Raw genomic sequence first — 10,504 nt, 5'->3', positions numbered from 1 at the left:
GCACGTGCGCGCGCCTCTGTGTTTGTGCTTCGGTGTTTTTAGTGGCCGGTTGTAAACGAAGCTGAGAACAACCAGCGGACGAGAAAACGACGAGCGGCGAGCAGTGTGTGTGCGGTTGCTCGACTGTGCGGATGCGCGAGCAAGATGGAGCTAGGTGTATGAAGCTGCGAGCGTGCATTTATCTTGTAAACAAGTTTTCGTTGTATATATAGTCATCTTTTGTTTTCAACGTACGCGTTCAACCGTTTTTCCAATCAATGTGTATAATGAGTGTGCACCGAGAACGTGTAATGAAGCACAGAAATGAATTTATCAGCAATTCGCCCAGAAAAATCCGAGGCGCCTACAGTTGCTGTTCATGGAAGACTGACTGAGTGACTGTAGTTGCGTGTTTGTGAACATATTGTGCTCTGTGCTGGTCATCAATCCGGGTGAGTCAAGAACCCGTATGCAGCAAGACTGAGCACTCTTCTCCACGAAGTGACAGTATCTTTTTGCATTTTTATTAATTTTAATTGTTTCTTCGTTGATAAACTCCAATGTATCTCTCCTAGCCATGCTTTAATTTGCTGTTTGTAATTTTTCTTTCATGTGTGTATTTCACTTATTTTTTATTTATATATAAATAAATAAATTTACTCCGCAAATAGTGCCTTTTTGCTACGAACATACCCCCCCCCCCTCCCCCTCCGGCGCCAACAACCAATGGGGCTCCCCCCTGCGAAAAATTCTGCGGACGCCCTTGCTTCCAACCTATTTCCTTCTTTTTGGCAACGGTCTGTCCCAGAAGCTTTTTAAGGGCCGGACACAGGTGCTCTTTAACATAGATGGGTGATCTGCCCGAAAGACCAATGTCAGAGGTAAGGATGTGCTTTGTGCGGGATTTTGAAAGGAGTGCATCGCGCTTGGCCCGTGCCCGAAACTGGACAACTATGTTTGGGCACCCTCCATCTTTTCTGGTAACGCGATGGCAAACTTCAATGTCATCTTCATCGATTTGTTCGTCGCAGGCATCCCCGATTTTCTTTACCAAGTCTGTCACGCTTTCATTTTCAGTAGACGGTATGCCTTTCAGCTCGATATTTTTATTTCTGGAATACTGCTCCAGACTTGTTATTCTTTGCTCTGAGCTATGCGCGAACTGCCTTAGCTCTACGAGTTCTTTCTTGGTGTCTGCTAGCGATTGTGCTGGTTGCTCTTTTTCTGTACTCTCAGAACACCTGTACTCTCAAACACGTGCAAGACTAACTTGCATGCCCTCCAGACAGTGCAGGGTCAGGCCCTTCGCACATGCCTAGGTCTCCTTCGGAGCGCATCAACACTGGGAAGCATTGCACTCGCCACCCGATCTCTAAGTATATTGTCCTAGATTCCTTACGTTGCACATACGTCATATTTCAAGAGTTACACACCATCACCTTGCACCTCTGCCACTGCAGAGGCCACAGTCTGCATTTGCAAAGGTGATAACAACGCAACAGTCGTCGATCCCACAACAGTTCACCCCGGCAGCCCTACCTCCCTCTCCTCTGTGGTGTATGCGGCTCCCATGTGTGCGCCTTGCTAAACCGGGGATAGCGAAGAAATCAAATTTATCGAAGCCAGCCATTAAGCAACTGACACTGTCCATGCTCCACTTCGAATATTGGGACCGTACTCACGTCTATACGGATGGCTTAGTAATCTCTGCTTGTTCTGCTTGCGCTGTGGGCGTTCCTGCTCGACAGACGCAAATTGATCAACAAATTTCGCATCGGACTACCTCTACTGGAGCAGAATTGGCCGCACTTCTTGCGGCGGTGCAGTATACGAGGTCTGTTAGAAAAGTATCCGACGTTTGGCCGTGGAAAAAAAACTTGCATAACTGGAGTGTTCCAAACCTAGTAATCTTCAAAGTAGTCTACTTGGGACGCCACACACTTCTCCCAGCGGTGCTGCCATTTTGGTAAGTATTCCGAAAAGGCCCCTTTCGGAATGGAGTTTAGCTCAGCTGTCGTTGCAGCCATAATGTTCTTCCTTGTCTGAAATCGCGCTCCTTTCAATGGCCTTTTGATTTTGGGAACCAGCCAGAAATCGCAGGGGCCATATCAGGAGAGTAAGGAGTCTGTTGAACTACAGGAGGCTGGTTTTTCGCCAAAAAAGTCTGAATCAAGTGCGAGGCATGTGCAGGAGCATTGTCGTGATGGATGCGCCACTTTCCTGTTGACCTCAACTCCGGGTTCTTGCGCCGCACAGCATCACGTAGGCAACAAAGAACATCCCTGTAGCACTCTTTGGTCATTGTTTGAACCTGTGGAGTGCGTACTCGTGGTCTGCCACACAGAGGGTGTCAAATAAAGCAGTCAGCATCACTTTCACATTGCTGCGCACTTGGCGGGCCTTCTGAAGTCTTGGTGATGTGGAATGCTTCCACTGTGACGACTGGGATCTGGTTTCCGGGTCGTACCTGTACACCCAAGACTCATCACCAGTTATTATGATGTTGATGAAGTCGGGGTCACTGTTTGCGGAATCCAGCATGTCCTGTGAGACTTCAACACGAAGCTTCTTTTGCTCCACCGTGAGCAGCTTCGGCACGAATTTCGCCGCAACTCTTTCCATGGCCAAACCTTCGGTGATAATGGAATGTGCGGAAAAATTGCTGATGTCCACCTCTTCCTCAATTTCTCGGATAGTCACGCGACGGTCCCGCATCACCACAGCGTTCAGTTCGGCAATAACCGGGTCATTTCGGCATGTTGATGGCCGATTGGAGCGTGGCTCGCTCTCCACCGATGTGCGGCCATCTTTAAATCAATTGTACCACTGCTTAATCTGTGTGCTGCTCATAGCATCGTCACAGAAAGCCGTCTGAATATTCCGAATGGTTTCCACTTGGCTGTCACCCAGTTTATGGAAAAATTTGATGCAGTAGCGCTGCTCCTGTCACTCCGCCATTTTCCTTGCAATAAAAAACCGACGAGAGCACTGCGCACCGCCTCACTCAAATGCTGCGTCCCAGCTACTGACGCTATCGGCAGGCGGGAAAAAATTCGTGCATGCGCACGAAGGTTCAAGGTCACGTGATGCAAGCGCGCTTGTTTCATATCCATCAGGTGTTCGCAAAAAAAAAAATAAAGTCGGATACTTTTCTAACAGACCTCGTATCTCACAACAATCACCTCAAAAATGGGCTGTTTTCTTTGGTTCAAAAGCTTCCCTACAATGTTTTCAATCTGCCTTAAGACATAGCGACCATGAGCAACTTGTAGCGGAGATACGATATCTGCACCACCAGGAAATTGAACAAGATCATGAAATCATCTTCCAATGGGTATCAGGCCATAGCGGCATTGTTGGTAACGCCTTAGCTGATGGTGCTGCTCGATCGGCTCACGATACAACCAACACTGTCCGCATACCACTAACAAGAGCTGACGCAGCAAGGCACCTTCAACTGCTCGCCCGAAACCGGACTGTAAAGTAGCGGTCTGTCCCTGGAGGTTGGACACCCCGCTCGCACCACTTCAACCTCCTGCTTCAACATCATATACGATTCAGCCTCCCCCGCGGTGATACTACGTTGTTGTGCCGCCTGTGGCTGGGAGTGGCGTTCACAAACGTCTTTTCCCATCTCATCGCAATGGCAGACTCTCCTGCGTGTGACCAGTGCGGTTGTGATGAAACGATTGGACACCTCCTCTGTGACTGCCCTCGTTTTGAGGGAGGGCGCGGTTTCCTAATTGCTACTCTGTACCGCTTGGACTAGCGTCCTCTAACAGAGTCCAACGTTCTGGGGTCTTGGACACAGCCTTCATCACAAAGGAAAGCGGTGACAGCGCTCCTGAGATACTTAAGGGACTCGGGGTTGTATTCTCGTCCATAATCTCAAAGTTTTCAGAGCGCGCCCTCTGTCCCCGTGACATAGTGGTCGCTGGACGCTTAGAAAACTCATTTCATTGCCGCTATTTTTCCTTTTTCCCCTTTGTGCTCCTCCCCAAGTGTAGGGTAGCCAACTGGGCATCGCCTGGTTAGCCACCCTGCCTTTCCGTCTATTTCTCTCTCTCTCTTTTAGCGTCGATACCTTTTAAACATGGTTTCATGTGACAGGAATGTGGGATATATCTCAATGCCCTCTCTACGCGTCTTGCGTTATCTTCAGTCTGTGCTTGGCACGTTTTTCGCTTGCGGGCGCACGGAGGTAGTACGCCGGGCAGTACTCGCATGTGATGTGTCACGTGATTCGCTCCTGCGTTTGGCATTCACGACCGCCGCTGTGCTGGCTGCTGCACGGCCGCTCCTCTTTGCCAGCTGTGGCATGTAATGTGCCACGTGATTCGCTCTTGTGTTTGGCAGTCACGTCCGCCGCCGCGCTGGCTCCTGCTTGGCCGCTCCTCTTTGCCAATTGTGGCATGTGATGTGTCACGTGATTCACTCTTGCGTTTGGCCGTCACGTCCGCCGCCACTCTCGTCCGTGCTTGGCCGCTCCATTTTGCCAGTTGTGGCATGTGATGTGTACGTGATTCGCTCTTGCGTTTGGCAGTCACGTCAATCGCTGCACCGACCGCCGCTCTGGACGCTCTCTCTTGCACATGTGGCACGTGATGCATCTCGTGATTTCCTCTGGCTGATACAATTGCAGCGCCTGCTACAGAGCTCTCGCTCTGTATATACTGGCTGAGTTGATCCACAGGCACTTTTTTGCTCGCAATGCCCACGCCGACAACGCCGACACCGCATTTTCTGCTGAACGGGTTGTTCGACTCTATCGAATTAATAATTTGCCGATCATAAAAAAAAACATCACAGAAGAAGACCACAAGAGGAGATGCAAGAGTCCGAATGGCGAGACTAAAAATGAAGTGACTGCATATTGCGCACGCATCAATGTATCGAGCAGGAAGCAGAACTGCTCCGCAAATTGAGGTAGTGACCGCAGGACGGTACGATGTCGAAAATTTTAGAGGCCCGAGTGCTGTGCGATGTCAGTGCGCGTTAAAGAACCCCAGGTGGCCGAATTTTCTGGGCCCTTCACTACGGCATGAATCATAATCTGAGTCGTTTTGGGACGTTAAGCCAAAACCTTTCCATAGCTAGATGTGTTGTCCTCAACATAAGTTGAACTGTTTCCATTATCCTCCACCTTTCCGTCCAATGGTGAGTACCGGTAAGGTACTGCTTTCTTATACGTTCCTATTGAGGGATATTGGCAAACTGCCGCTCGTGACCGAAGAGAGCCTGCCAAATGCGCTCCATCCCATTCTTGGTTTTCTGGTTATTTCCCTTCCGTGATTCGGATCTGCGGCCACTACCTGCCCTATATAAACGTATTCCCTTACCACTAACAGCACCTCGCTATCAAGCGTAAACTTCTCTTGCCTCGCGTGAATCTCGAACATTACTTTACTTTTCTCCATGCCAACTTTTAGACCACCATCCTGTGCTGCCAGTCTAGCTAGTTGCGCATGTTGTGTAGTTTATCTCCTGAGTGACTCAGGAAGGCAATATAATCAGAATCGCAGATTGCTAAGGAGTGTTCCATGAACTCCGATACCCAACCGTTCACAATCCAGACCTCTGAGCAGCACCTGTAAACAGGTTGTGAATAGCGTTGGCGTAATCGTGTTTCCCAGCATGACACCCTTCCTTATTGAAATTTTATTGCTGACTTTATGGTGGACTATAATAGTTGTGCTGCCATTGTAGACATCTTCCAGTATTTTTACAAAAGGTTCTTCTACTCCCTGATTCCGCAGTGCCTGCATGACTGCTGATATTTCGGCTGTCTATTACCTCCAAGTAATCTGTGAATGCTATATACAGGGTGTTTCAAAAAATACGCTACATGATTTTCAAAGATAGGCCAGGCAAGGCGTGCTAAACGCCATCTGGTTTACTGATTACTAATAGTTAGCATTTTAACCACTACTGTCAGGCTACTGAATTACTGCGAGCCGTTTAGCCCAATTTAAGTAATATCCATATCAGTTTTTAGAATTTCGAAAATCAACTGCCCTCGGCGCACTAGCCCAGCAAATTTTGCCCACATCCGCCAAAAATACGGACGCTTTAGTGAACTTTGCAGGCAAAGCAACTCCTTCCATGAGAGACGCAACACGTCTAAATAGCCAAAATTTGTTGGCAGACAACGCCAATGGTAACCGCGTTTTCAAAATAGATACAGGATGGGCATAGATACAAAGTGTTTCACCTAAGACGTTACACAATTTTTAAAAATCGGCTTTTTGTGTAAGAAGAGCGATTTTTCGGCATATTTTTGTTGGCAGTAAAGTACATCAGAATACAGCTAAGGCGTGCTGACTGCAGACTGGCTAAGTAATATAGAATAGTTAACTTTTTAACTATTATCCTTAGGCTCCTTAAATATTGAGAGACGTGAAGCGAACCGTAAGTATTATCCATATCAGGTTTTAGAATTTAAAAAACAGGGTAACTCTCGGCGCTGTGGCCCAAACAACTTTTGGCTATTTGGACGAGTTAGGTGAACCGGAGAGGTTGCTTCTTCTGCAAGCTACTCGAAAGAGCATGAATTTTGGCGCGATGCTGGCAAAATTTTTTAGGTCACAATTTGTTGGCCAAATTTGTTTGGCCATCATCATGAGCAGCCTGGTTACGACACTGCAGGGCAAAGGCCTCTCCCATGCCTTTCCAATGAACCTTGTCCTTTTTCTAGTTGCGGCCCCCGTAACCCAGCAAACCTCGCAATCTCCTCCATCCACCTAACTTTTTGCCGCCCCCCGCCACGCTCGCATTCTCTTGGAATCCACCCCATTACCATTCCTCTATCAGCTGACTGATAGTGTGAATATGCTTTGTTCTCAAGTGTCCTTTACGAATGCCTCCTTGATCTTTGGTTCTGTTCTGCTGGCGCCCACATTTCGCTGGCTGGCCTCTCTGGAAACCAGCGCTGCGCGCCCGCCGTCGCGCAAAGCAGGCCCTGACTCCCTCGGACATGTCGCGGCTTGCAGCGTGAATCATCCCGCCTCGCCGACGCCCGGCGCGGACCTTTCTTCCTTTCCCTCCTCACCGTCGGTTCGAACACCTACTACGCTTCGCCGGCCGCCCGTTCCAGACTGCAAGCCTTCAACGGCCGGGCGCCTCTCGACCATTCGTCTAATTTGAACGGTGGCCAGTGCTGTGACCTGATTGGAGGATTTGAACTGCTGGCTGCCGCAACGGACACCGGCGGCTATAAAAACGGAAGCCCGCTGAGCCCGCGCAGCAGACGGGCAGCAGAAGTGCCATCACACCGGAGCTACGCTCGCCGCCGGCGCCGCCCTTCTTCTTTGTGCTAGCCCGTGGTGCTCTTGGCCCCTGTATCATGTAAAAGCCCTTGTACATACTGTACATAAAAGTCCTTTGACTCACCGTCGCCTCGACCGCTTCTTGGCTGGGAGGCCCAGTCCCAACCGTTCATTGCAGTCTAACGTTGCTCTCACTCTATTATCGATTACCTTAGCAAATACCTTACAGGAAACGGACAGTAAGCTGATCAGTGTGTAATTTTTCAAGTCCTTAACGTCTCCTTTCTTACGAATTAAGAAGAGGATAGCGTTCTGCCAAGCTTCCCTTACGCTCGAGGTCATAATGGATTGACTTACGATTACAACCCTTACAAAAATGCTTCTTGAGACAGTGTTGAAGTTCTCATGAGCAGACTCAACATGCCATGTTGAGTTTGTGTTGGGACCAGGATGGCCTCGTGTTGTTGAATCATTGAGGCCGAGTTGAAACTCAACGGAAAAGTGGCCACCGTGCCAGAGTTGAGCATTCTCAATGCCAATTCAATATGTTTCCATGTTGAATTCGTGTTGCAATTACTGGGGAGAATTCAACATGCCATGTTGAATTTATGTTGGGCACATGAAGGTTCCCTGTAGAAGTCACCACCGTGTCTGTGCTGACAGAGCTCAACACTGATGCTGAGTTACCTTGCTGAAATGCTGAAAACCGGTTGATGCACAATGCCATTCTGCAATGAAACTTCTGCACCACAAAATTGAAAGCTTACAAAGCAATGCGAAAAACCCAAGCACTTGCTATGCTGTCCTCGAGTAGTTTTTTATGTGACAGCGCTAACGGCCCAGTTCTCCAGAAAATCCAGCGTCGGCGTTAACTGCGAGTGAAAAATCACGAGCATGCCTCTGGTAGGTGGTAGTTAACAGGCGACATGGCCAGGTCGGTGGATTGTGCGACGTCCCGAGACTACATGGCAGTCCAGTGGCTACTTTGAGATGGGAGGGCGACATGCACATCCAACCGGCACCAATTGGATCCCGAGTCAGACAGGCTACCCCTACCCCTAGGCCATGCAGGAACGTTCGTATGGCTTGGTTAAAGCAGAGCTTACCTATATCAGTTGGTCTTGCACATCATGTGGTAGATTACGACTGTATGCTAATGAGCATGCATGACATAACATAGGCACAAATCAAGGAAGTAGTGATTAAGAGAGTTGCAATGTGCATGTACAGAAATGGCAGACAGGAGCCATTAACGCCGTCGCTGCTTGTGAATCATGACCAGGAGATGCGCAGTGGAAAATTGAATAGTCTATTTTTAATCTATTTCACGTGCGAGCATCGATGACAGGCTGTTTTTCACATAATTCAGGCCAACAGCCGGGAACTTCGTGCTGACGTAGCCTGTTGGAAAAAAAATGAAAACAGAAAATAAAGCATTCAGTGTCCGCAATAACAAACTTTTACATGTGCAACAAATGCATCATAAAATGAGAGATTAATTTACCAAGAGCGACAATAAAATGCAGCCTGCACTGAAAACTTACCCTATGGTAAATAAATTTTATTTTCATAAATACATATCAGAAATATAGGGCTCTCCATTTTAGGCAGCTGACAAATGATTGCGATGCACACAAAATACATATCACTCTAAAAGATACTTTGCCACCACAAATTTGACACTGTCAAAAACCATTAATTAGAAATAAGAGACACCACAGATTGCTTTAGATGCTGGAAGATGGATGGATGTCCTCTCATTTCATATTCAGTGTTATTTAAACCAATTTAGATTTTCTTCACACTGCTCTTTTCTTCCTCCCCTCCTCTCCCCCCCCCCCTTTTGAAACTGAAGTACAGTGCAGCTCTTTATCCTGACTGTGAGAAGACTGTATCAAAACAGTTTAATGTGGTAGTTGTGAAGCAGCTGCACTCCATTCGCACACTATGCTCATTTGCTCATTTACATGCTCTAGATAGCATATTAAACAGGTGCGTTAAATTCAGTTGTGATGATAAGGTGAAAGCAAAACAAGTCAAAGCAGCACATGCAGATAGAAAGCAAGCACACTTACCCAGCACCGCATTTAGACGCACAGGGTCAAGGCCCTCTTTGACAGGGAGATGCTTCTGGACGTGGTTCTTCTGCCCAAAGAGGGACTTGCCCCTCAGCTCGTCATCAGTAAAAAGATGCCTCAACAGGGCCCGAGCAAATTTGCCAGGGCCACTGTTGCACGTCCTTTCGAGCCGCCCAATAACAGCCTCTTCAACAATGACCCCCCCCCCCCCCCCCCAATGTCAACCTGCAAACAAGAAATCAAGAATTAGTGGAAAGTAATGATTTTGCATAACTGGGAAGGGCTACTACTAGACATTATTTTCAAGCAGGCACTGAGACGACCTTCTTAACAATGCAACTCAGTAGCAGAAAAGATTTAAGAAAGCACATATGCGTGCAGCAAACTCAAATATGTGCATACCTTAGCAGATGGTATGACACTGTCATCGCTTTTTTTTTCGATCATTTTCTGCAGCCGTTTCACCATCTTGGCAGGTGCTATAAGCACAGAGAAAAGAAAAAGAATGAACATTTAGGTTTACTGTCAGCCTCGGACTATGGAACATACAAATAGATTTCTAACTTTGGCATCAATAACACAATAAGTGAAAGGAACCTCACCCACCAAAAGTTGATGCTATTAAGGACTATAAACAGAGCGAAAGGGGTCAAAAGCCGTCAGAAGTCAACTGCCACTAAGTTTTTCACATTGTAAAGGAGTACATCTAGGAAGGACTGAAAAGAGAGTTGTGGTGTTGTGGCCACGCACAGTTGCCCACAGAAACCACAGGGGGTACGCGAGGGGGTACGTGTTGAAGCATTGAGCGACAAAATTGCAGACTGCATGCTTCTACAGCACTGTAGAGCAACACCCACAAACAGGGACTGCCTTTTGTTTTGCGGCGTTTGTTTTTGTCTTTCTGACAGAAATAGCGCTTCTACAGCAGCTCTGCCAGAAACATTTTAAGGCCAGAACAGCCACAAGAAATTCAGGCCAAATCATACGAGGACACTATCAGAACACGACGCGAAAAAATCCAGATCGCCATGTCACATAATGCTTGTTTGCCCTACTTCGGAAACGCACACAGATTTTTCTCTCCAGCATGCGCGTTTGTGCCAGTGACTGCTACACAGCATTTCGGCTCAGTAATTGCACTTGCAGTTTCCAGCTGTTTACTTACCACTGAACCAAAGTTAG

General features: G+C 47.7%; 1 pseudogene; it reads right to left on the bottom strand.

Annotated features, from left to right (window-relative positions):
* Positions 1-8,559: 8,559 nt before the first annotated feature.
* On the bottom strand, positions 8,560-9,835 carry LOC149329127 (uncharacterized; annotated as a pseudogene).
* Positions 9,836-10,504: the final 669 nt, after the last annotated feature.

This window comes from Amblyomma mixtum, chromosome 9 (genome assembly GCF_055824585.1).
Source record: "Amblyomma mixtum isolate Tamu chromosome 9, ASM5582458v1, whole genome shotgun sequence".
Classification (NCBI taxonomy): Eukaryota; Metazoa; Arthropoda; class Arachnida; order Ixodida; family Ixodidae; genus Amblyomma; species Amblyomma mixtum.
This window is presented reverse-complemented; position numbering and strand designations above follow the sequence as displayed.